The sequence below is a fragment of the Chrysochloris asiatica genome, unplaced genomic scaffold, assembly GCF_000296735.1.
Source record: "Chrysochloris asiatica unplaced genomic scaffold, ChrAsi1.0 scaffold00053, whole genome shotgun sequence".
NCBI classification, from domain to species: Eukaryota; Metazoa; Chordata; class Mammalia; order Afrosoricida; family Chrysochloridae; genus Chrysochloris; species Chrysochloris asiatica.
The window spans coordinates 14,587,182-14,613,152 of NW_006408571.1; the positions used below are offsets into that span (position 1 = coordinate 14,587,182).

The 25,971-nt window shown below is 36.9% G+C and overlaps 1 protein-coding gene across 1 annotated transcript in view; it reads left to right on the forward strand.

Annotated features, from left to right (window-relative positions):
- The window catches only part of ZCCHC7 (zinc finger, CCHC domain containing 7), a 280,851-nt gene that overhangs the window by 47,883 nt on the left and 206,997 nt on the right, over positions 1-25,971 (forward strand). The window lies entirely within an intron of this gene.

Genomic DNA, 25,971 nt, shown 5'->3' on the forward strand with positions numbered 1-25,971 from the left:
AGTGTTAGAGTGGCACAGTGGAAATCACTGCTTGAAAGCCAGGGCTTTTGTTTTCTAGACAAAAGAACTCAGATTTAGAACACATATAAGCAACATGTTAACATATATTCAGTTTGGTTCTCATTTCTACATGCACCACCAATTAACAGTAATTTAAACTCAGATGATAGTAGCTGCAGAACATCCTTAGATTGGGGACTCTGCCTCTTAATAGCTGGTAGTTCTGAATTTGGCACTTAAAACTGCTTGGCTCACATTTTTGAGCTAAGCAGTCTGACATTGAATCCATGGCTGGAGGATATTTCTAGAATCTCCTTCATGTTAACAGCCTATGAATGATTACAGTTGGATACTTTGCAAAGTTCTGGAGATGTCTTCAGAAATTCGGTCTGAATAAAGACCTGAGTGTAATATTGAACAGATGACAATTAAACTGATTCTTTAAAAAAGCAACAACATTGGTTAACATATAATTGCTATACTGCACATATTTAAAGTGTACAATTTGGTATATACACGCTCAGGGAACTGTCACAACAATCAAGATAGGGAGCATGTTTAAAGTTATCTTTGTAATCTCTGCTTCCTACTTCTGTACCCTCCTCTACTGCCAGGCAAACACTGATCTTTCTGTTACTTTAGATAATTGTGCATTTTTCAAAATTTTATGTAAATGGAATCATGCATATTGTGGGAATTCCTTTTTCTTTTTCTTTTTGGTGGGGAAGAGGACTTACTTTTTTAGTCTACATAAATTATTTTGCTGACAGAACTGTGATACATGAAATGATTAACATATGACAAGTCTTGTAAAAAATGGAGTCCTGGTGTGGCATTGTAGGGTAAGCACTGGGACTGCAAGATCAGTTTGAACATCAAGGTTGGTGGTTCAAACCCACCAGTCACTTCTTGGAAACCCTATACAGGATCGAGAAGAGTCGGAACTGACTCGATGGCACTTAACAACAACATATTGTCATAAATTATTTTGAGACTTACTCAAAATATTGTTGTTCAGTGCCGTCAAGTGGTTCTGACTAGTCACTAGTCATACAGTCCAAGGATCATCTGGTGAGATTGAACCACCAAGCTTATGGTTTGACCCAACCTTTCAGTTGAGGGCTTATCCTACAGCACCACACTAGGGCTCCTACCCATAATGTAGTGGATACAATATTTCATTTCTTTTTATTGTTTTATATCCATTTTATAGACATACCATGGTGTATCCATTTACCTAGTGATGGAAATTTGGATTGTTTTTGGTTTTTGGCTCTTACAAATAAAGCTGCTATGAGCATTTATATATAAATCTTTGTATGGAATATTATATCATCTTGAATAAGTGTCTAGTAGTGGAACGGCTGGATCATGTGAATAGGTGTATTCCTTTTGGAAGAAATTTCCAGTTTCAGTTTTCTGAATTGGATTAAAACCTCATATACATTCCTGACTGCAATGTATGACAATTCCAGTTTTTCCACATTCTTGCTAACATCTGGTATGGTCATTTTTAAAAAATTTAGTCATTATAATATTTATGCCGTAGTTTTATACTGTGATTTAAATTTGTACTTCTTAATGACTCATGAAGTTGAGCATCTATGTTTTTGGAGAATCAATATATGTTTTATTAAAAGGCTGCGAGAATCCTTCTCTGAAAGACTGTCTTGCCATCCCCAATATAGTCAGAACTCTAGGTATCTGTCTGCATTGTTACATTCTTTTCTCAGAGCTTTATGGCTCTCTTACCCAAGATATAGTTTATGGTCCACTGAGTCACAGCACTTTACATCCTGGGGTGTGATTGCCCTCTGGGTATTCCTTCTGGTTTGTCTTCTTATCCTAGGTTAAAATTATAACAATAGGACACTAAATCCTTAGCCTCTGTATGTTCTTGGAGCATAGGGGAAGGTTAGTCAGGGCAGTAATAATTGGGAACAGTGATGAAAAGGGTTTGAACAAAGAGGAGAAAAACTTACATTTAAAACCCTCCTCTCAAGTGTTGATTGTAGATACAAGCAAAATGAAGTCTTTGACAACTTCAATTTTTTCTCCCTTTATTGTATGCTATTTATTAGACCAGTTGTGAGAATTTTTTTCTGTACTTTGAGGTGCAATCCATACTGAAAGCTATAATCTTTTATCTTCATCAGTAAGTATTTTAGGTTCTCCTTGCTTCCAGCAAGCAGGGTTGTATCATCTGCATATTGCAGGCTGTTAATGAGTCTTCCTCCAATCTTAATGTCACATTCCTCTACATATAATTTAGCTTCTTGCTTAGCATACAGATTTGAATAAATATGGTAATACAACTTTGGTGCACACCTCTCTTGATTTTAAACCATTTAGTAACCTCTTGTTCTATTCCAAACCACTGCCTGTTGGTTTACATTCAGGTTCCTCATGAGCACAATTAAGGGTTCTGGAATACCCATTCTTCACAATGTTGTCCATAGTTTATTATGATCCACACAGTCAAATGACTTTGTATAGTCAATAAAACACAAGTAAACATTTTACTGTGCTTTGTTGACTATGCATTCTCTGTTTTTAGCCAAGATCCATCTGGCGTCAGCAATGGTATCCCTAGTTTCATGTGCTTTTCTGTATCTAGCTTGAATTTCTAACAACTCCCTGTGAATATACGGCTGCAATAGTTTTTAAATTATCATCAGCAAAGTTTTGCATGCATGTGGTATTAATGATATTGTTCCATGATTTCTGCATGTTGAACATCTTTTCATGTACATATTTGCTGTTTGCCCTATTTATTTATTTAATTATTATCTTTTGAAAGAGTTATTAGCTTTGATGAAGTCCAGTTTGTTTTCTTAAGGATCTTGCTTTTGGTGTTTAATCTTAAGAAACCTTTACCTAACCAGAGATCACAAACATTTTCTCATATTTTCTTCCAGAAGTTATATTGTTGTTGTTAAGTGCTATCGAGTCAGTTCTGAGGAGTGGCTGGTGGTTTGAACTGCCAACTGTGCAATTCAAACCAACCTTGCAGTTCAGTGCTTATCCTACAATGCCACACCAAGACTCCAGAAGTTATATAGTTTTAGCTTTTACATTTAGAATTACATATTTTTATGCCAAAGAAATTTTTAAAAATATGCTTATTGGGAAATGGGGAATCACTTTATATCTGGAATTTCCTTAGAGTTGGCATATTCTGACATTTTCAATATATCCTTCATGTTGTTCTTGTTAAGTGCTGTAGAGTCATTTCCGACTCATAGCAACCCTGTATAGTGTTTTTGAAGAGCAGCTAGTGAGTTTGAACTGCCAACCTGGTGGTTGTAACCAACCTTGCAGTTCTAATCAACCTTGTGGTCTAATGCTTAATACAGTGCCACACCAAGACTCCATATTCTTCATATTGCCTAGTAAAATGAATTACATAAGCTAAGTACTCAGTACCTATGGAATAAATAAATTAAGTTTCACAATACCAGGGCCACATAGATTGCACAATACTGTGCAATCTATGTGGCAATTCTTTGAAAAGTAGAAAGATATGATGCCAAATTTTTTATATTATTTCATATAATAATCATGGCCTTTCCAGTAAATTGAACTACAGGTCCCCAGGTGATGCGTACAGATCCCAGGTGATGCTTATGAATATGTAGCCTCACTTGGGAATCTTGTTAAAATTAGATTCTGATTCAGTATATCTTGGGTGGAGATGCAGATTGTCAGCAGGGTGTCAGAACAGAATGAACCAGTTTAAATCCCTGGCTCATCTGACCTAGATGTAGCTCCAGTAATAATTTCACTATGGATTCTTGATATGAATTCTAGTTCTCCTAGGATTCAACATTGTTGGTTTTATAATGTGGTAGTCTTCATAAATTCTTAAAGGTGAATTTGCTATTTTTAAAAATTAAGATTTATTGATTTTTGTAATACTGGGTTATTAGCCCCCAAAATATGTTTTAATTTTTTTGTTGTCTGTACTAGCATTCCTTTGGCTATGGTGGTGGTGTTGGTGTGCCGTGGAGTTAGTTCCGATTCATAGTGACCCTATATAGGGTTTCCAAGGCTGTAAATATGGGAGCAGAAAGCCTCATCTTTCTCCTTGGAACCTCTAGTACTTTCGAACAGCTGAGCTTGAGATTAGCAGCCCAACTCATAACTACCATGGTACCAGAGCACCTTTTGGCTATAGAATAGGCTATAAAGAAAATTTCTGAATTTTTAATGAGAATTTTTATGATTTTCATTATTGCTCTGTACGTTTTAAAGAATTTTAAGGCAGTGGCGTATGGAACAGAAGTTACTGTGACCCTTGATCCAGACAGTTTGTTTTGTTCTGCCTTCTTGGTATCCTGTTAACTTCATGTGTCTGGTCAAGTTTAATGAATTTATTGGTGATAACAGTTTTTCTCATAATGTTTCTGTGTCATCCTAATGTGTCCACTTGTAATGGTGAGCAACTGATATATTGAGTTAATTTAATGCATTTATTGCCCAAATGAATGTTGTCATTGTTATGTGTAATCTAGTCAGTCTTGACTCATAGCAACCCTACATAGGGTTTTCAAGCCTGTGAATCTTCATGGGAGCAGAAAACCTCATCTTTCTCCCAAGGAGCAGCTGGTAGATTCGAACTGCTGACCTTGCAATTAGCATCCCAATGCATGATTCACTGTGCCACCAGAGCTCTGTAGCCAAATAAATAGACTACAAATTTTAGATTTCTAATTATGTTGTCCAATTCAAATGGCATTAAATCCACAGCTTTCCCAATTCTGTTTGGTTATGATATTTTGCTGTAGAATGTTATTAAGGAGCCTGAAGTGAGAAGTTTAATCTTTCTAATTATCTTTGCAAAGAACCAAACATATTTTTCCCATCAAATGCCTTATAAGTAGATCTTTGATAGAGACCACACATCTTTTTTGAAAAATGAAGCTAGGAAGTGCCCACCACTCTTTCCTCAAAAGCAAAACAGTAGACAACCCCCTCCCCCCAAAACTATCAGGAAACAAAAGCACACATTTGAGACCAGCCGCTCCACCGGAGAAAAATGAGGCTTTCTGCTCCCATAAGGATTTACAGCCTCGAAAACCCTGTACAGGGTTGCTATGGGTCGGAACCGACTCGACGCCACTTAACAACAACAACAACTTAGCTTAAGAACATGAGTTTTAACCAATGTCATGTTTTTACTATGATTTCACTACGGAATGAGCTATTTATGAGATTTCAGAATCTCAAGGATGCAAAATCTTAGGAATCATCTAATGCTATTTGATGTAAGAAATAGTTGTGATAGTGCTGCTATGGTTATGTAACAGAATGTCCTTAGGGTTAGAAAATTAACTTTGAAATATTAGTTCTGATAAAAGGATATATATATAAAGATAGACAAAGTTGATAAGGCAAAATGTTAACAGTGTTTGAGTGATCTAGGGTCAAGGTTAGATCTAGTGATTTTCAACCAGGAGGCCATAATTTCTCCCTTCTCTCCCCTCACCCCCATCTCCAGGGATATTTGGCAATGTCTATCCACTGTTGGAAGGAGCTCTGGTAGCGTAGTGGTTACGAATCGGGCTGCGAAGCTTAAGGTCAGCGGTTCGAAACTACCAGCCGCTCCGTGGGAGAAAGATGAGGCTTTCTACTCCCGTAAGGATTTACACCCTCGGAAACCCTGTACAGGGTCGTTATGGGTCGGAACCGACTCGACGGCACTTAACAACAACAACAACAATCCACTGTTGGAGTCCTGGTGTGGCACTGTAGGGTAAGCACTGGACTGCAAAGTCAAACTGAACTGCAAGGTGGTCAGTTCAAATTCACCAGCCACTCCTCGGAAATCCTATACAGAGTCACTATGAGTCAGAACCAACTCGACAGCATTTAACAACAATTCATTATTAGGAGTCCTGGTGTGGCATTGTGAATTAATGCACTGGACTGCAAAGTCAGTTTGAACCTCAAGGTCAGCAGTTCAAGGTCCTCAGCTTCTTCTTGGAAACCCCATACAGGATCGCTATGGGTCAGAACTGACTCAATGACACTTAGCAATAATCCATTTAGACTCCTGGTGTGGTGTTATAGGATCAGCACTGGATTCAGACCACAGGGTTAGCAGTTCAAACCCCAAACCCACAGCTCCTCCTCAGAAACTCTGTACAGGGTCGCTATGGGTCAGAACGGACTCAATGGCACTTAACAACAATAGCAGCCTCCACTGTTGTCTAGTTGATTCCGACTCAGTGACCTGTTAGGACAGAGTGAGCTACCCCATAGTTTCTAGGCTGTAAGTTTTTACAGGAGCAGACAGCATGAATGGTGAGTTTGAACCACCGCCTTGGCCATAAGCAGCTAATTACTTAACGCACTGTGCTACCAAGGATCCTTTGACAATGTCCAGAGGCTGGTTAAGGAGCTCTGGTGGCACAGTGGTTACCCATTGGTCTCTAACCTCAGCGTCAGCTGTTCTAATCCACCCGTTGCTCTGAGGGAGAAAAATGAGACTTTCTGCTCCTGTAAAGATTTGTAGCCCTGGAAACCCTATACAGGGTTGCTATGAGTTGGAACCGACTCGGCACACAACCACCACCACCAGCACCAGAGACTTTTTAAGGAGCACTCAATGGCACTTAACAACAACAATAATGATCACTCAGATACCCCCTGCTGTTAATGTTGTTGTTGTAGTAGTTAAGTGCCATCACATTGATTCTGACTCACAGCGACCCTGTATAGGGTTTCCAAGGAGTGGCTGGTGAGTTTGAACTTCCAGCCTTGCAGTTCAAACTGACCTTGCAGTGTAATCATTATACTACTTTTTGTATTTTTCTGCATGTTTGAAAATCATAATAAAATAGTGAGGAAAAAAAGTCTTAACCTTCCTGTTTAAGGTTTAAAAGAAGTTTGATCTTATAAAAAAAAGTGTTCTCACTTTTTAAAGTAGTCCAACCAGTTTTGCTGGGAATCTTTCAAGTACCTTCTTAAGCAGATACATGGATGTTTTTCTAATGCCTTTTGGTTATCATTCTAATATCAATTACTGGTAGGCGTCATTAAAACATAGTGTGACTCTCCCCGGCTGTAGAGATAGATGGACAATTTGTCCTCTTGTAGGCATTTGAGACCTCATCTAGAGGATAGGATATATACGTATTTACCACATTGTAAATCAAAAGCTCAACAAGTTTAAATTGACGAAGAAAGAACCCAAGGAATCCTTTTCTTGAGGAAAAATGAAAGATTGATAAATGCAGGGCTATATAACAAGAAGTGTTAACACTTCTCTAGGGTTGAAACAATTATAATAATAAGATGATTGAAAGTAGTTTCTAAACTATATCTTTAATTTTTTTGTATGATTTTCAGATTTGTAGTAAGTGAAGATTGGAAGCACGTTAAAAAGAACTTTTGGGGAAGAAACATGTAAAACTGAATTTTTTTCTATAGATTCTTGTTCCTTGATTGCGTTTGTATATTGTCTCTTGGATTTTTTAGTTAGGAATGGGGCAGAATTAACTGTTTGGTAGTGGAGAGAACTAAATGACATTTTCTATTGTAGGTGAGGTGTTAGCAGATTTGTCAATGCTGCTTACAAGTGCTGTTAATTTCAGTAATAGACAAAATTATGAAGTTAATGAGTCTCCATTGGCATCCTCTTGAACCTCTCTTTAGAGGCTCATTCCTGCTGATGCCATTCAGTGCCTCAATCTTAGTTTCTAGAGGACTCTTAAATAGACAGATGAATAAGCTCTACTTGTGCCTTAGTTTATCATTTAAGAGGTTACCTTTTTCAGTTTATTTGGTTCAAAGGAATGAATTACTCCAGGTGGAAAATATTATTTTGGGCAGATACCTTCCCAGTATCTCTTAAATCATATAATTAGGTAGCTATTTACTCTGTGCATACTGTTGACCTGGTTGATTACCAAACCTATTAAATTAAAGAAATTTGGATACTCAGTTGTTTAATGAGAGGTGATGATTACATTTTGATGGGACTTGTGTCTCTTCTAGATCTATATTGTTTAAAAACAAAATGAAGATTAGAGGCAAAGTAGAAAACAAGAGCTTGTGTACAGATGTGTTATTTCATTTAGGTTCTTTTATACAGACTTCTATCAGATTTTCTTTCCAATAGCAAAAAAAAAAAAAAAACCCATCTCTAGAATCTTTTCTTTTATAGCTTGACTCTTGATAATATTTTGAATTTTACAAGATATCTTGTCATAGCAGTTACTTCTTTTTAGAGTCTGGTTTTTAGAATTTAAACATTTTTTCTTCCACCCCCTTATCTTATGCTTTAATAGAAGAAAATTTCACTCAGTGTGTGAGTGTACATAATACTCATGTTTAGAAGCTATTCAGCAATAAAAGACATTTTCTTAAAATAATTGCAAACACTCAATGAGTGTGTTAGATAGTGGTTCATGAAATACTGCCAGCATTGGTATTAGCAACATTTTTGTCAGTGACATGAATTGGGAATGTGGGTATTTTAATAGTAGTATTTTGCTTGACATCTCATTTTTCATTTTGAAGATTTAAAATAATCTTTTCTGAGTTCATTCTCTTTCAACCCTTCAAAATTCTGCCAACTGAATATGAAATTTCTACCTAGTAGACCAAGAAAACCTACATGTAAGCTACTGTAGTTAACTGCTTAAATAGAATTTCATTTTAAGAGTGCTGTAAAACTAGTATATGAAAATACTATACAAAACAGACAAAATTAGGTGATCATCTAAATGATTCACTATAGAATTCCTTTTTAAAATAGATCTCTGATGGTGTGTTTCAAATTTTAATTATAGGATTAGAAACTTTTTGAGAAAAAAATCTATTATTGTTTAGAGCAAGGTGTAATCATTGAGCACCGATTGCACTGTGTCCTGGACTGCTAACCACAAGGTTGGCAGTTCGAGCCACCAGCCGTTCTGAGGTAGAAAGATACGGCTTTCTGCTCCTGTGAAAATTTACAGCCTCTGAAACCCTATTCTGGGTCACTGTGAGTCAGAACTACTCACCTGCACTTAACAATAGCAACAACATGGGTAATCATAGTATTTAGAACTTTTACTCTTGGTCATTAACATTTAGCAGTTAATCAGATTAGTAATTTATTTTTGATTCATTAAGTATTTGATATACAGTGCTGTAGAAGTTTCAAAGTCTTCTGATGAACAGCAACTAACCTCTGTTGTTGTTGTTGTTAAGTGCCATCGAGTCGGAGCCAACCCATAGCGACCCTGTACAGGGTTTCCGAGGGTGTAAATCCTTACGGGAGTAGAAAGCCTCATCTTTCTCCCGCGGAGCGGCTGGTAGTTTCGAACCACCGACCTTAAGGTTCGCAGCCCGATTCATAACCACTACGCTACCAGAGCTCCTTAACTAACCTCTATCCACTACAAATTCATGAGATACATTTCCAGTTGGCTCTTGTCATTACTAAATAAACACATTGTTTTTTTTTACTCACTAATTTTCTCATGGCTACCGTATTTACTTTTCTGAATTGAATCTGTGTAGTTGTACTTTAAGCCCCTTCATACAAAGCTGCCTCATTCATTCTTAGAATTATATAGTACTCCATCCTGTGGATACATAGTGAACACTTAGGTTGTGCATTTAGCCTTTTGTTATTTCTAAACATGTCACATAAGTATCTTTATTTAGATGTCACTCATTTTTCACATGTGAACATATGAGGAGGCTTCAAAAACTTTGATGAAAAATTCCATTATCTTCTAATTCCCTTTTTCCATGAGCTTTTTGAAGTTCCCTGGACAGATAGGTAGGACAGATTCCTAGAAGTAGAGTTACGGGGTCAAAGGATTACTCTTTGTAGAGGTTTTAGTAATTCACATTCCCACCAGCAATGTGTGAAGAGTACTTGTTTCACATGTTGTACTATCATTCTAAAGGAGCTCTGGTAGCGTAGTGGTTACGAATCGGGCTGCGAACCTTAAGGTCAGCGGTTCGAAAGTACCAGCTGCTCTGCGGGAGAAAGATGAGGCTTTCTACTCCCTTAAAGATTTACACCCTCGGAAACCCTGTACAGGGTCGCTATGGGTCGGAACTGACTCGATGGCACTTAACAACAACAACAACAACTATCATTCTAAGTTGTTTTTTTCTATAGTTACATCTTATTATAATTTTCACTTGCATACTTTTTATGTGAATGAGGTGGAAAATCTTTTCATATGTTTGACATTTTTTGCCTACTTATCTATTTGGGTCATTGGTTATTCTTTGTTGATTTGTAGCTTATTCCTTGAAATCTCTTCCTCCTTTCTGAATTTGTTACTGCAAAATCTTGATTCTCCTATTTCATTCTATGTCCAGTTCTATAAAGTCTTATTATTTCTTAGAAAATGATTCAATAAACAGTACACAGATTTTTACAGTGAAAAGTCACATCTTCCTTCCACTTTTGACTTCCAACTCTTAGGTTCTGACAACCTTTCTGTTCTTGGCTGTTTTCTTTAACTGTTTCACGTCTGTGCAGATGACTCCAAAGCCTGAGTCACCCATCATGACCCGCCAGTCATTCCTTTGAGATTGTTCCATTTGATGTCACATAATCAAAAAGAGAAAACCATTGTTTTCTCTCTGAAGCCAGTCTCACAGTTGTTCTTCAGTATCATCGAGTTGGTTCCAACTCACAGTAACCCTGTATAGGTTTCCAAGGAGTGATTGGTGGGTTTGAACTACCAGCCTTCCGGTTAACAGTCCAGTGCTTATCCTCCAGTGCTGTACCAGGACTCCAGTTTTACAGTACAGTCTTATATGTGTCAATGGTAACATGTCCCCATGCAGGAAAATCTTTAACAGTTGTAATGTGTATTGATGAGACTGTTTTAATTGTTATTTTGTTGTTAGGTGCCAGTGAGTTGGTTCTGACTCATAGAGACCTTAGGCACAACAGAGTAAAACACTGCACCAATAATATTTGCTTATTCATTTATTCATACATTCATTCAGTAAACATTTGTTGAATTCCTATACGCTAAGAACTGGAGCTACACAGATAAAGAAGACATTCTTCTTGTCAAGGAACTTACAGTCCTGTGGGTAGAGACAACTAAAAAATTGTGAAACTGATGAATAAGCACTATGATTAATAAGCACAGCGTGCCTAGGAAGCTTTGGGAACACAGCACAAGGCACCTTCCCAAGGGTGCAGTAAAGAAAGGAAAGGAGGGAAAGTGTGAGTTACTTTTTGAAGGCCATATAACAGTAGAGTAATAGATGCTTTGGGGGAGATGTTAAAAGGCATGGCTTCTTCAAACAGTAATTTTATACTATATGGAGCTTTAAAAGGAAATAAGCGGAAGCACAAAAAACCATAAAGGATGCGTTTATAAAATTAAACATTTTATTTAGATAATTGTAGATTCACAAGCAGTTTTAGAAAATAATATAAAGAGATCCTCCTATATACTGTTTATTCCATTTTCCCCAGTGAAAAAACTGTGGTACAATATCATAACCAGGATGTTGGTTTTGTTATCATCAACATACACAGCAATTCTCTCACAAGAATATAGCTCCACCCCTACTGTCCCTGACCTCTGACAACCACTAGTCCTTTCTCCATTTTTATAATTTTATAATTTCCATAATGATATATAAATGGAATCATACAGTAAGTGACCTTTTAGGATTGGCTTTTTTCATCCAACATAATTCCTGGGAGATTCATCCAAGTTGTATATATTAAGTTTTTTATTGCTGAGTTGTATCCTATGATATGGATGCAGTTTGTTTAACCATTCACTTACTGAGGGACAGCTGGATTGTTTCCAGTTTGGAGCTGTTATGAATAAAGCTGCTATGAACATTTGTGTGCAGATATTTGTATGAGCATAAGTTTCCATTTGTTAGGGATAAATACCCAGGAGTTGAAATGCTGGGTTGTAAAGTAATTGCAGGTTTAGTTTTTAAAGATACTACCAAACTGTTTTCCAGAGTAGCTATACCATTGTACTTCCCCATCAGCATTGGACGGGTGCAAAGAATGTTTATTATTATTTTTAGAAAGGAAATTACATAAATGCAGTAGAAATGGAATAGTTAAATATTGATTGTATTTCTGTATCATGGAATACTGTGGGTACTCAGCTATGTTTATACAGTGCTTATGTTTCTACTGGAAAATGCTTATGTGAACTAGAAAAACAAAATCTAAATACTATCTTAAGTAATGAAGGCGCAGAAAATTGAGAAGTGGTTTATAATTGTCAGTTTGAATGAAGAATGTTTATGACAAATATATGTTAAAGATAGTTTATTTTTAGCTTGTTTCTTAATCATTCCTAGCAGCTAATGGTGATGGTGGTGGTGGTTATGTGCCACTCATCGTCTGTTCTGACTCATAGCAACCCCCTATGGGGTTTCCGAGGCTGTAAATCTTTGTGAAACAGAAAGTCTCATCTTTCTCCCATGGAGCGACTGATTGATTTCAAGTGCAGACCTTTAGGTTAGCAGCCCAGCTTGTAATCCACTTCACTACCAGGGTTCCTTAGTTGATATTGCAACAGAAAAAGGAAGGGGAGGGTCTATTCTTCCCTGACGAATTTATTCATGAAGAGCTCTGAGTATTTTATGTCTAGGATGATAAATTACTTTTATTAAGTGTCTTAATAGATGCCTGGTGGTTTATGAAGGTTAATACAAGGAAGCTTCAGAAAGTTCATGGAAAACTTTCATTATCTTTTAGTTGCATTTTTCCACAAACTTTTTGAAGCCAACTCTATCGTAAACTTAAGAATACCCAATCCAGCCTGTTTTCTGGTTATCATCCCATCATGAGGATACACAAATGCCTCCTTTTTTTTGAAGTTCTTAACTTCTGTCTTTAAGCTGAAACTCACATATATCTCTAATTAAGGACAGTGTTCATTGCCTCTCTCTGCAGCTTTAGCTTTAAATAGCTGTAATTCTAAGCACCTCTTCTGCCTCTGCCTAGTTCAAGTTCTCTCTTGAAAGGTCTTCTCCCATTTTATAGCTTATGTTCTCACCTCTCAAAAACTGATTGTGTCCCTTTTGTTATGTATAAATATAATTATCTGTCTTGCCAACCATATCATCTGGCCAGCCTCTCTCAGGTACTAGTATTTAAGATCAAACCAGTATTAAAAAAATATATTTTTTAAAGTTTTACTGAAATACTATTGCTGTAATAGCTATTTTCTGCCTTTTATTGACTATGCAAAGTATTAGTTTATACCATATAAAAATTGATGTAATATGACAATTTCATACGTTTCAGTGGAAATTTTCTTTGGCCTGTGGGTTCAATATTCTTATGTTTTGTTTGCCTGGGAACTTGACCACCCATAGATTGTTGTTTCAGTGCAAAAATGAGCTCTAGATTGTAAAGATTTTATTACTGTATCTTTTATTTTTTTAAGGAATACAGAACATTTTAATGTTTGTAGTTTGATATCTAGCCCTTTGTGGTCTTTACCTTGGAATATTTACATTTTTTCATCAGTAATGCTTCTAAATGTTAATCTGCCTCTGAATGTTTACATTACCAATGTTAAGTAGCACTGCAGTGCCCCTGGGCTACAGGGTTCTCTTAAGCCAAAGTCATTTAGGTGAAAAACTGAAGAAACACAAGAAATGTTGTGTGCCGTGGAGTGACCCTGTACAGGGTTTCTGAGGCTATAAATCTTTACGGGAGCAGAAAGCCTCATCTTTCTCCCGAGGAACAGCTGATCGTTTTGAACTGCTGACCCTAAGGTTAACAGTCCAATTCGTAACCACTACGCTGTAAGAAGTATACAGTCCCTAAAAGTATAGTGTAGCTATGAATGGTATCAATGGAAGATGGATCAACCTGAACTACAGCAGTTAAGATAGTAGAGCTATGGCTTTAGGGTAGTACTTCTCCACCCCGGTTTTTCACCCTATGTTGTTGTTGTTGTTGTTAAGTGCCATCGAGTCGGGTCCGACCCAAGCGACCCTGTACAGGGTTTCCGAGGGTGTAAATCTTTACGGGAGTAGAAAGCCTCATCTTTCTCCCGCGGAGCGGCTGGTAGTTTCGAACCGCTGACCTTAAGGTTCGCAGCCCGATTCGTAACCACTACGCTACCAGAGCTCCTTCACCCTATATGCTCGGATAACTTGGAGAGTTTTTAAAAATTACTAAGCCTTACACCAAGAATTTGGATTCAGCTAGGGCATTGGCTGGCAACAGTATTTTTTAAAGTTCCCCTTTATGATTCTAATGTGCAACCAAGGTTGAGCACTTCTATTTTGGACCAACTTTGAAACCAAGGAGCCAAGTTGGAACTAGCCACAGACTTGGAATAACCACTGCAACAAATGACACAAAGACTTATTTTTGTGCAGTATGGGAAGCACAACTGGATTGTTTCTTGCTATTTTTTCCCCTTTGAGCCACATTAAAAAGATTTGTTATTAAGTGCTATTGAGTCAGTTCCAACTCATAGTGACCCTGTATATAGGGTTTCCAAGGAGCAGCTTGATGGGTTTGAACTGCTGACTTGGTGGTTTGTAGGCCAGTGCTGATCCTTTATAGGAGTTGTTAAAATTGTCGCTTTCATTGGTGAAGAATAACAGTGTATCATAATGGTGGTGGTTGGTGGTCATGTGCCGTGGAGTCGATTCCCACTCATAGCGACCCTGTACAGGGTTTCCGAGGCTGTAAATCTTTATGGGAGCAGAAAGCCTCATCTTTCTCTTGCGGAACCGTTGGTAGTTTCGAACTAGCTGACCTTGTGGTTAGCAGCCCAACTCGTAACTGCTATGCTACCAGAGTTCCTTAGTGTATCATAATGTTGTTGTTGTTGTTGGTGTGATGTGCCTTGGAGTCGGTTCCGACTCATAGCGACCCTGTACAGGGTTTCCGAGGCTGTAAATCTTTACGGGAGCAGAAAGCCTCATCTTTCTCCCACAGAACAGCTGGTAGTTTCAAACTGCTGACCTTGAGGTTCGCAGCCCGATTCGTAACCACTACACTATAGAGTTTTAAAAAGTATAAATGAATTTAAAAAGTATATATGAAGGTTGAGGTCATGGTGGACACATAGCGATAATTCAGGTGATCCACTCTAACGCTGGCAGTGATGTCCTGTTGATTCTGTCGTGGCGTTGTACATCAGCACTGGACTGTGAACCACAAAGTGGGCACTTTAAACCCACCAGCTACTCCTCGAAAACCCGATACAGGGTCGTTATGACTCGGAACTGACTCGATGGCACTTAACAACAACAATGAAAATGGCACTTCAGAGGTGTCTGGTCTTCTTAAAAAAATCTGTAATCCTAGTTTAACTACAAGAAAAATAATTAGGCAAATCCCATTTGAGGGACATTCTACAAAATTCCTGACCAGTACTTCTCAAAATTGTTAATAACAGGAAGAGTCTTAAGAGAAACGGTCACAACGAAGATGAGCTAAGAACACATGATGACAGAATGTAATAGATATCCTGGATAGGATACTCCAACAGAAAAAGGACATTACATGAAAACTAAGGAAATCTGAATAAAGTGTAGACTTTGGTTAATAAGGTGACATTATTGGTTCATGTGGGGGCTTGATATGGAGCTGTGGGATAAACATAGGACTGCCAACTGAAAAGTCAGCAGTTCAAACCCAATATCTGCTCCTTGGAAATGCTGTACGGGTTTGGAACTGACACGTAACTAAAACAACAATTTTGTTCATTTATTTGGGTAAAATAGACTAATGGCTATTTAATAGGGATGTTAGTAATAGGGGAAACTGGAAATTATCAGTACTATCATCACAATTTTTATATAGATTTAAGTATTATAAAGTGAACATTTTACTGAAAAAATGCAAAATAGAAGATAGACTTAACAGAGCTCAGGAGTTCTACTTGATTAAAACAATCGAAATGACCAGTGCTCAACCATTTTCCAACTACTAAATAAACAACTTTAATTTTAGCAATGGAGGAAACTAGGTGCAGGGTATAGAGGAAGTGTGTACCAGTTTTGCAACTCTCCTTTAAATCAGAAATAATTTATTATAAAAAGTACCATGATATGGTGGATTACAATCAATGACATAAAACAAAATATGTATGAATTATTGATTGAAAACGTACTTGTTCTGTGTTGTTTCACCCAAACAACAATAAAATTTAATAAAAAATAAAAGTACAAATGATATAAAGAGATCGTGAAGATACTTAAATAGGTTTGTTAGCTTTTCTAATTACTTTAGCAACATAAATTTTCTTATATATCATGGGTGTTTTCAAGCTAAATGGTAGAAATATCTTTGGTATCTTGATGCTATATCTATTTATATGTAACAGAATTTTTAAATCTCTAGGTATTTTTTTATTCCAAGCTGGAAATTATTCCATGATTATACCAACAAATCTTACATTGATGATTGATACTCATTTTTTCTAATAGGTAGTTGTTCCTCATTTTTGTTTACTTTCATCTTCTTTTGCAAGTAGATCCTCATTGAGTTCCTTTTGATCTTATATCTCGTAATTACATTTTAGCTTTTGTATAATTTTGGCTTTCTACTATTTATCGTCTAATACTTTTAGAAGCAAAAAATATTTTTTAGTTTGCTGACAATGATAGCCTTGATAGTTATAGCACCATACTGACGAGTGTATGATTTGTAGCTAACCGATAACAAGATGTGGCTGTGTCAGTCCAAATGCATTTCACTTAATGGGAAACCAAGGTAGGGTCACATGATTTGCTTTTAATAACTAGATTACATTCCAGTGTTATATACCACCTTCCCCTATTAAAAAAAAGAGGGCCGGGGGAATGAAGAAATGAGGGAGGGTAGACCTGGATAGAAGGTAGGCGGGAAACAAAGAGGAAAGGCACAATGGTTGGCACCTCAGCCTCTATTTCATTTCTGTATTGTGCCTATGTATTTGAAAGGTGGTTGTGAAGATAAAACTTGATTGTGGAAAAAAGCATAAAAGCTGTACATTGTAAGTAATGCCATGAGTAGTTTTATGAGTAGTAACATGAAGTTCAGTTGTTGCAGCAGAAGTATTTGATTTTATAAATAGTAAGCACTGAAACGAAATTTTGGTTTTCAATGGAAAGAAGCAACTAAAATAGCCATTCGATTTTTGGGGTGAGTGAATTTTGAAGGCATTTTAGAAATCTTAACATTTCAACTGTATTGCTGTTGTTACTAAGTGCGGTTGAGTCTGTTCCTATTGATAGCAACCCTGTATAGGGTTTCCAAAGAGCAGGTGGTGGGTTTGAACCACTGCCTTTGTGATTAGCAGGCCTGTGCTTATCCTGTAGCGCCAACTGTGTAGGGAACTACAATTGACTAAGATAGACCAGACTTTTTATAAATGAAATAAATTGATAATTTTTTAGATGTGTTATCTTTGCTGTGTATGAAATTAATGGTCTGCTCATATTGTTGATGGCCTTAGTTATTTGATTTTGCAAATTAAAATGCTTATTTTGCTATTTCTTTTTAAACTGTTTTGCCTTTCTTGGATTTGACCATCATATTCTTGATATCATATGGTCATTAATTCTTTGCCCTTTGTTCTAATGCAAATATTGGGTTCTTTTTCTTTGCCTGGGTTGTATCTTGATTTTCAAAATAACCAGGCATGCTATTTACATGAAACAGATAAGCATAACCCATGTAAATCTTCATTGAATCCCAGAGAGATGGTGTGTGTATGGGTTTTTTCCTTTTAAAAATTTATATATTTACGGGCAGCCTTAATAATGTTTTCATAAAATATGATGGATTTATAAATCTGTTTAACATGCCTTTCCCTTTTTGTCTTAGTGCTTTGCTTCTAAGTTGCAGATGCAGTGGCTGAACAATATGCTGTGTGGTGTGACAGGTAAATTTCCCAATTTACCTGCCGTAATAGTGTGCTGTGTAATGCCATTCAATCATCTCTGAATTTTACTTGCCTGATTAGTTGAGTGAAGCAGATTTTCAATTTAAATGTAACTTCATCTGCTTGATTAAAAATGTAACAGAACATTATCTGCTGCAAATAAATTTCAGTGGAAGAGATGATTTTGCCTGTTTAAAAATAACATCTGTTTATATTGGCTGGAAGCAGACGATTAATACTTCTCTAATTTCGAGGTTTACCAGTCCAGCTCACCTGTCTCTTTGCATGGATAGTTGAAATTGATGGCTGTCGAGTATAAACATTTACCTGTTGATGTTTAGTTGATGGATTTCTTTTTTAAGGATAATACAGAATCCCATCATTGGGCATTCATTTATTTGCTGCTCATCAAGATGATTGACAGTTTTGCCAACAACATGGAAAAAGGATCTTCCTTCATGATGCATATGAGAAAAATTTTACCCCTCAGTGATAAGTGCCCTACAGGAAAGGGATTCTTGTGAATTCTTTTTCATAGTTGGTATTTATTTGAATTCTAAGTTTAGAGACCAAGAGTATAAATTTAAGCCAAGTGTGTAGTAAATGAGGTTAGGACTGTCCTGCTGGCATCTTTCATCAAGTGATTGTATGTGTGGCCATAAGGACAAGGAGGGAGAAAGAGAGGAAAACCCAAAATGGTGTGTGGGGGGGAGGGGGGTTCCTAGCGCTTAGCATAGTGTTAGGCACATAGTAGACCACTCAATAAATATTTATTGAATTTGAATTAAAAATTAGATCCCGAGTGTATTTGATATTCTGGAAATGTAACAAACTAGATTTAATTGGTTTAAGTATGTTGTTAAAATTGTAGCAAAAAGAAATTGTAAATGTTTACGTTTTTGTTTTCCCCTTTAATGACTACTTCTCTTTAATAGCTTGCTAGAAATAGATTTTTAAATATGGACTTCTATAAATATCCTCTACCAAAAAAGATACTCTTCACTGTTAATTTTTATAACTGGTATTGTTAAAGCTGTGAGTTTAACAAATAGATAAAATAATTATAAACTTAGTAAATGCTTTTGTTTTAAAAAATTGGTATAGATCTACAATCTCAAGAAAAAGCTATTTCTCTTCTTTTGAATGCTGAATTCTAAACATGTTACTTACTTGGAAAGGAATAATTTTGCATTATTTTAATGACATTTCTAATTGTCCTTTGTTATAAAGCAAACAAAAGTCTTAGCTTGCAAGTTAACGAATTAATAATACAAACTTGTTTTAGTGATAATATTTCGGGGTTCTTGGACACATTATATATAATTTGAATCAAAACTATAGTGTATATTTTTCAGACAGATTAATTTTAGAGATTTGCTTTATATAATTTATGTAATTTGCTTTTTATTCACTAATCAAAAAAGTTCATCAGTCTTTGTGCCCATACATACAGGATAAATTTTACCCTTCCACCAGCTTTTTGAATATGGAACATTTGAATATTTTACTTACTAAAAGTAAATATTTGGAGGTTGAATCTCCTTAAGTCATAAGGTTAAGCCTGAGTATTTAGCAGGAAATTTTGCCATATTTCCTTAGGAGGACAGCTCAAACTATAAAAATTCACAGATATATTAATATAAGCATGCATATTTAGCATGTTCTTTTCTTCAGTTACAACATTGTGATTTTTTACGAATTACTTTAATCTTGTTTAAATATTTAAGTTAAATATGAAATATGTGAGTCTTTAAAAATTCTAGATACAGTCAACATTGGGAATTTTAAATGTTATCTTTTGCAGCTTTCTGTGTTATTATTTTGACTTCCTCTATTTATGGTCTGTAAAAGTATATAAAAGGAGCTTTGGTAGCGTAGTGATTACGTGTTGAGCTAACCTCAAGGTCAGAAGTTCGAAACGGCTAGCCATCACATAGGAGAGAGATGAGGCCTTCTACTCCTGTAAAGATTTATAGTCTTGGAAAGCCTATACAGGGTCGCTGTGGGTCGCAACTGACTCACGGCACACAACCACCACCACCAGTCTTACTTTAGGGTCTGTAGAGACTTCTGCCAGTACCTGGGCTGAATTGCTTTAAGTTTAAACATTTGTCACAGTAACCTAAAAGTGGGTGAAATTATGACAAATGTTCATGCCATTATTCATAATAGCCAAAAAAGTGGAAACACCCCAAATATCCATCAATGTGGATGGGTAAGCAAAATGTGGCATATTCATACAGTGGAATGTCAGTCAGTCATAAAACAAAAATGAGGTACTGATTGGTGCATGCTGCAAGTTGACGAATCTTTGGGCTGTACATAGACCAAGAGGCAGTCATTCAAACAGAACCAGGGACACTGACTAGTTTATAATCAAGAAAGGTGTGTGCCAGCTAGAATTATGTTATGTTTTTGTTTGCTTTATACTTTCATTGTGAATTGAGTGAAGGTTCACAGAGCAGATCATCAGTTTTGCATTTAGCAAATCACATACTTTGCTTCATTACATGGTTGCAATCCTCTTCATGTACAACAGTTAACAGCATTTACCTACTATTCTTTTAACCATTGCGTTCCTCCCCATATCTTCTGCTACCCATCTTTCCTCTACTAACCTCCCTCTTGTATACTGCCCACCTTGTCACCTATGTTAACATATTAACTAGTCCATGGATAATTTTCCCTTTCCCCTGTAGCCATCATAGATTGTTTCTTTTATCAAGTAAATCTTATTTTAACCTTTTACAACATTGGTCTCATACAATGTTTGTCCTTTTTTGATTGATTAATTTCACTTAGTGTAATGTCTTCCAGGTTCAACCATGTTGTGAGGTGTTTCACAGATTCGTTATTATTCTTCAGTGTTTTGTAATATCCCATTATGTGCATGTACCAATGTTTATGTAACTATTCTTCTGTTGATTGCCATTTAGGCTGTCTCCATTTTTTTGATATGTCTCCTGTAGACTGTGCACTGAATGATTCTGTTTTCTTATCCATTCTGCTCTTTTTGTCTCTTGACTGGTCCGTTTAATTCACCCACATTCATCATAATTATCAGTAGGTATGAATTGATTGTTACCATCTTTTCTGTGTGTTTGTGTGTGTGGTGCTGCTATATTCATTGTTCTACACAATTTTTTTAAGCTGAGTTCATTTTATTTGTGGATTTTCTTGTCATTTTCATTTCTGTTGTATGCTAACCTTTCTGGTTTTTCCTCTTTATTTTTATATGCAGATGTATTATTTTTCATTGAGTTGTTACCTGTAATAATTTTTTCTCCTGCTTAAAACAGTCTGTTTTATCTTGAAATCTGCTTGACTGCCTTGCCACATGGAAGTTCTGTATCTGCACTATTCCCTTTTTTTGTTTTGTAGTTGACTTCATTATGCATTGATATCTCTGGTTCCCTATTTTCAGTCTTGTAGGTTTGTTTTACTTTAAATACTTCTATATCTGAATTGGAGTCCTGGTATTGTGCTGTGGGTTAATGTGCTGGACTGCAAAGTTGGTTTGAACCACAAGGTTAGTGGTTAAAACTCACCAGCTGCTCTTTGAAAACCCTATACAGGGTCGCTGTGAGTCTTAACTGACTTGATGGCACTTAACATGATATAACACAAAATATCTGAATTAGTCCTTGTGTGGCTCTGTAGGATAAGCACTTGACCACAAGATCGGTTTGAACCACAAAATCAGCAGTTCAGACTCGCTAGGCACTCCTTGGAAACCCTATACAGGTTCACTATGTACTTAACAACAACGTATTTGAATTCAGTTCTGGGTGTTGTTGTCATGTATGGTAGTCGCAGGTTGTTTTCTGCTGTTGTTGGTTCTCAGTCCAAAGAACACTCTGTAGTAGTTTTTGTAACATTGGTCTGGTCATTACAAATTCCTTTAATCTCTGTTTATCAGGAAATAATCTTAATTTCACCATTATATTTGAGGGGCAGCTTTGTTGGGTATATGATTATTGACTGGCAAGCTTTTCCTTTCAGAATTTTGTATATGTCATCCCATTGCCTTCTTGTCTGCATGGTTTCTGATGAGAAATCAGAGCTTAGTCTTACTGGTTCTTCTTTGTAAGTAAATTTTCATTTTTCCTGAGCTGCTCTCACAATTCTTTCCTTGTCTTTGATATTTAAAAGTTTGATTATGATATGTCTTGGTGATTATATTTATTTTATTTTTAACATCTTAAGTAAATCCATAGTTTCATACCCATCAACAAATTGAGTTTTAGACATTTCCATCACTCTAGAGAGTCCAAAAGCAGGAGGTTTGTTAGTATGGATTGCACCTCAGTGTAAAGAAAACAAAAATCCTCACCACTGGACCAATAAACAACATTCTTATCAGTGGAGAAAAGATTGAAGTTGTCAAGGAATTCATTCTTCTTGGATCAACTATCAACACTCATGGAAGCAGCAGTCAAGAGATCAGACGACGTATTGCATTTGGCAGATCTGCTGCACAGGAACTTTTTAAAGTGTTGAACAGCAAAGACATCAGCTTGAAGACTAAGGTGTACCTGACCCAAGCCATGGTATTTTCAATAACCTTATATGCATGCAAAAGTTGGACAGTGAATAAGGAAGACCATAGAAAAATTGATACATTTGAGTTATGGTGTTGGAGGAGAATGTTGTAAGTGCCATAGGCTGCCAAAAGAACCAACAGATCTGTGTTGGAAGAAGTGCAGCCAGAGTGCTCCTTGGAGGCCAGGATGGCCAAACTTCATCTCTCATACTTTGGACATATTGTCAGGAGGGAGCAGTCGCTGGAGAAGGATATCATGTTTGGTGAGGTGGAAGGTCAGAGAAAAAGAGGAAGACTCCCAGCGAGATGGATTGGCCAAGGGCAGCATCAGTGGGCTCAAGCGTGGCAACAATTGTGAGGTTGGCCCAGGATGGGGCAGTGTTTCATCCTGTTGTACATAAGGTTGTTATGAGTCAGTACTGAATCGATGGCACCTAACAACAACAGAACCCCTATTTTCAGGAAACCACAGATCTGCACTCTGTCTCTATGAATATTTATCTATTCTGGACACATTGGTGATTTTCTTTTGAGATATTCTGTTTGGGTTTCGTTCACCTGCTTCTATGCTAATTTAATCATTCATGATGTTAAGTTACTTAACACCAACAATTCATATTTTTAGCTTAATTGACAAATCTAGAAATGAACTTAGTCTGTGCCATGTGAAGATTAAGACTTAGTATTTTGGGTCACTGATAAAGTAAATTTCCTGCTAGTTTTCCTGATTCCCATTATTGGTTTACATTAAGTGAAGAACACTTTTTAAAAAATACCAGAGTTGGGAGAACAACAAGTTGCTTCATTTTTTCCTGGCAGAACCTTGTAGGATCCTTCCTCTGCTTCCCTGGCCTCTCACACTTTCTAAATCTCCTAGCCTTTCTCTTGGTATGGCACTGTAGGATAATCTACTAGGCCACAAGGTTGGTGTGAACCACAAGGTCAGTGGTTCAAACTCACCAGTTGCTCCTCGGAAATCCTATAAAGTGTCACTATGGGTTGGAACTGACTGGACGGCACTTAACAGCAGCAAAATCATCAGTAGAGAAATAGTGTCACTATCTTAGAGAGGCAGGTAAATTTTTCATTGTATTTCACTCAACATGGTGTATTCAATTATGGTCTATTGTCCTTGATGAAGGGACCATTTTGCATATACTGCATTTACAAGCAACAGATTTTTAAACTGGATTATTTTGTGGATTTTTTGCACTGAGTGGAATCACCCTGAACAGTAGACCTCTTGGGCCTAAGCAACCTGAAATTTTGCCTTAAGGAAATAAGCCAAAGCTGGAGAGTTCATTTCAAAATATAGAGAAGCTGAAACCAGGTACTTAAAGAAATTTATGTGTTTGAGAATAAAATCATACTTTATGCAACTAATATTGTTAATTACTTTCCAGCATATAAAACTTATTGTCTAGTGTTAGATTTCTAATAAATTAACATTCTCTACTCACTGCCATCATGTCAGTTCTGATTCAGAGTGCCCCTATACAGTGCTTCTGAGATTATAAATCTTTACAAGAGCAGACAGTCTCAAGGACGAGTTTTGAACCACTGACCTTGCTGTTAGCAGTCCAGCACTTAGCCAGTAGAGCCACCAGGGTTCCTTGTGTTGTTATTAAGTGCCATCAAGGCTTTTTGAAGAGTGTCTGGTGGGTTTGAACCACTGACTTTGTGGTTAGCAGTCCAGAGCTACAGCACCACACTAGGACTGTTGGTACGTGTCCTGGCGTCAGTTCCAACTCATAGTGACCCTGTATAGGGTTTCTGAGGAGCAGCTGATGAGTTTGAACCACCAACCTTGCTATTCAAACCGACCTTGTGGTCCATTGCTTATCCTACAGCACTACACCAGGCCTCCTAGTAATAGGTATGGAGGCGAGTTCTCATGTTATTTTTGGTATGTCACAGCCTAAGGAATCAGCGATCTTGCTTATTATATAAGTTTGTTGTTGTCGGTAAGTACAATCGAGTCAGTTCCAACTCATAGCAACCCTGTTTAGGGCTTCCAAGGAGCGTAGGGTGAGTTTGAACCACTGACCTTTGTTCATACTGTCCTTGCATTCCAGTGTTTTATCCCACAGTGCCACACCTGTTGCTTGCTATTGTAATTACATGTTTTTATTGTATATAGCTTAAATAAACTTTTGATTTTAAGATGGAAAACTGTATGAATTATGAATAAATGTTATCGAGTTAAAAATTTTCCATCATGAGGTGCATAATAGAGATAAACTTGATTTTTCTTCTACTCAAGGCATGGCGCTGTAGGATCAGCACTGGACTGTGAACCACATTGTCGGCAGTTCAAAGCCACCAGCTACTCCTTAGAAACCCTATACAGGGTCGCTATGAATCAGAACCAACTCAATGGCACTCAACAGCAACAACAATAGAAGTATGGAGTCTTAGTGTAGTGCTGTGGGATAAAGCACTGGACCACAAGGTTGGTTTGAACCACAAGGTCGGCAGTTCAAACCCACCAGCCACTCCTTGGGAACCCTATGCAGGATTGCTGTGAGTCAGAACCAACTTGATGGCACTTAACAATAACAACAATAACAAATAGAAGCATGCTTTATTAGAGTGGAACTTCCTTTTTTTCGCTGTCTCCCTGAGGCCTAGTATGTTGTTGTTGTTGTTGTGTGCTATCGGTTCCAACTCATAGTGACTCTGTATAGGGTTTCTGAGGAATGGTTGGTGGGTTTGAACCGCAGTCCTATTTTTCAAACCAACCTTGTGGTCCAGTGCTTATCCTAACAGCTCCATACCAGGACTCCTAGTATAGAACTAAATATATAGCCTTATGAATGAATAACCATGTGACTGGATATAGATTATAAAAAAAAGGCATAGATCCTTTTGGATGTGTTTACGTAACAGACTATATTTCACAAGACAGGAGACAGGAATCTAAAGCTATGCAAGGTTGGTGTAATTTTCAATTAATATAATGTAACAGAATCAGAATAGACATTGTTTTTGATATAATACATGCTTCAGGCATGTATCTGAAGCATGTACTTGGTGGACCCTTACTCATTGTCATTTTTAGAGACTTTTTTTTAATGGGTAGTCAGTAATGTTTATTTCAACAATGTGGTTCAGTTACTAAGAAAATAATATCAAATACTGAAAAACACGTAATGATTTCAAAAGCTTTGAACCTTACTATGGGAAATTTCAAACACATATTACAAATAGAGACAATAATATAATGAGTATCCGTGTCTTCATTACTCAGCATTGGTAGCTATCATCTCACAGCTGGTTTTGCCTCATGGATACTCTTACTTACTCTCCCTGTTCCCTTCTGGAATTCTTAAAAGCAAATGTTGTTGCTATTGTTATGTGCCATTGTGTTGTTTCTGACTCACAGCGACCCTGTATAGGGTTTCCAAGGAGCAGCTTGGTTTGAACTGCTGACCTTGCAGTTCAAACTGACCTTACAGTTCAGTGCTTATCCTACAGTGCCACACCAGGACTCAAATGTTTTTGTTGTTATGTGCCGTGGAGTTGGTTCTGACTCATAGCGACCCTGTACAAGGTTTCCAAAGCTGAAAAACTTTA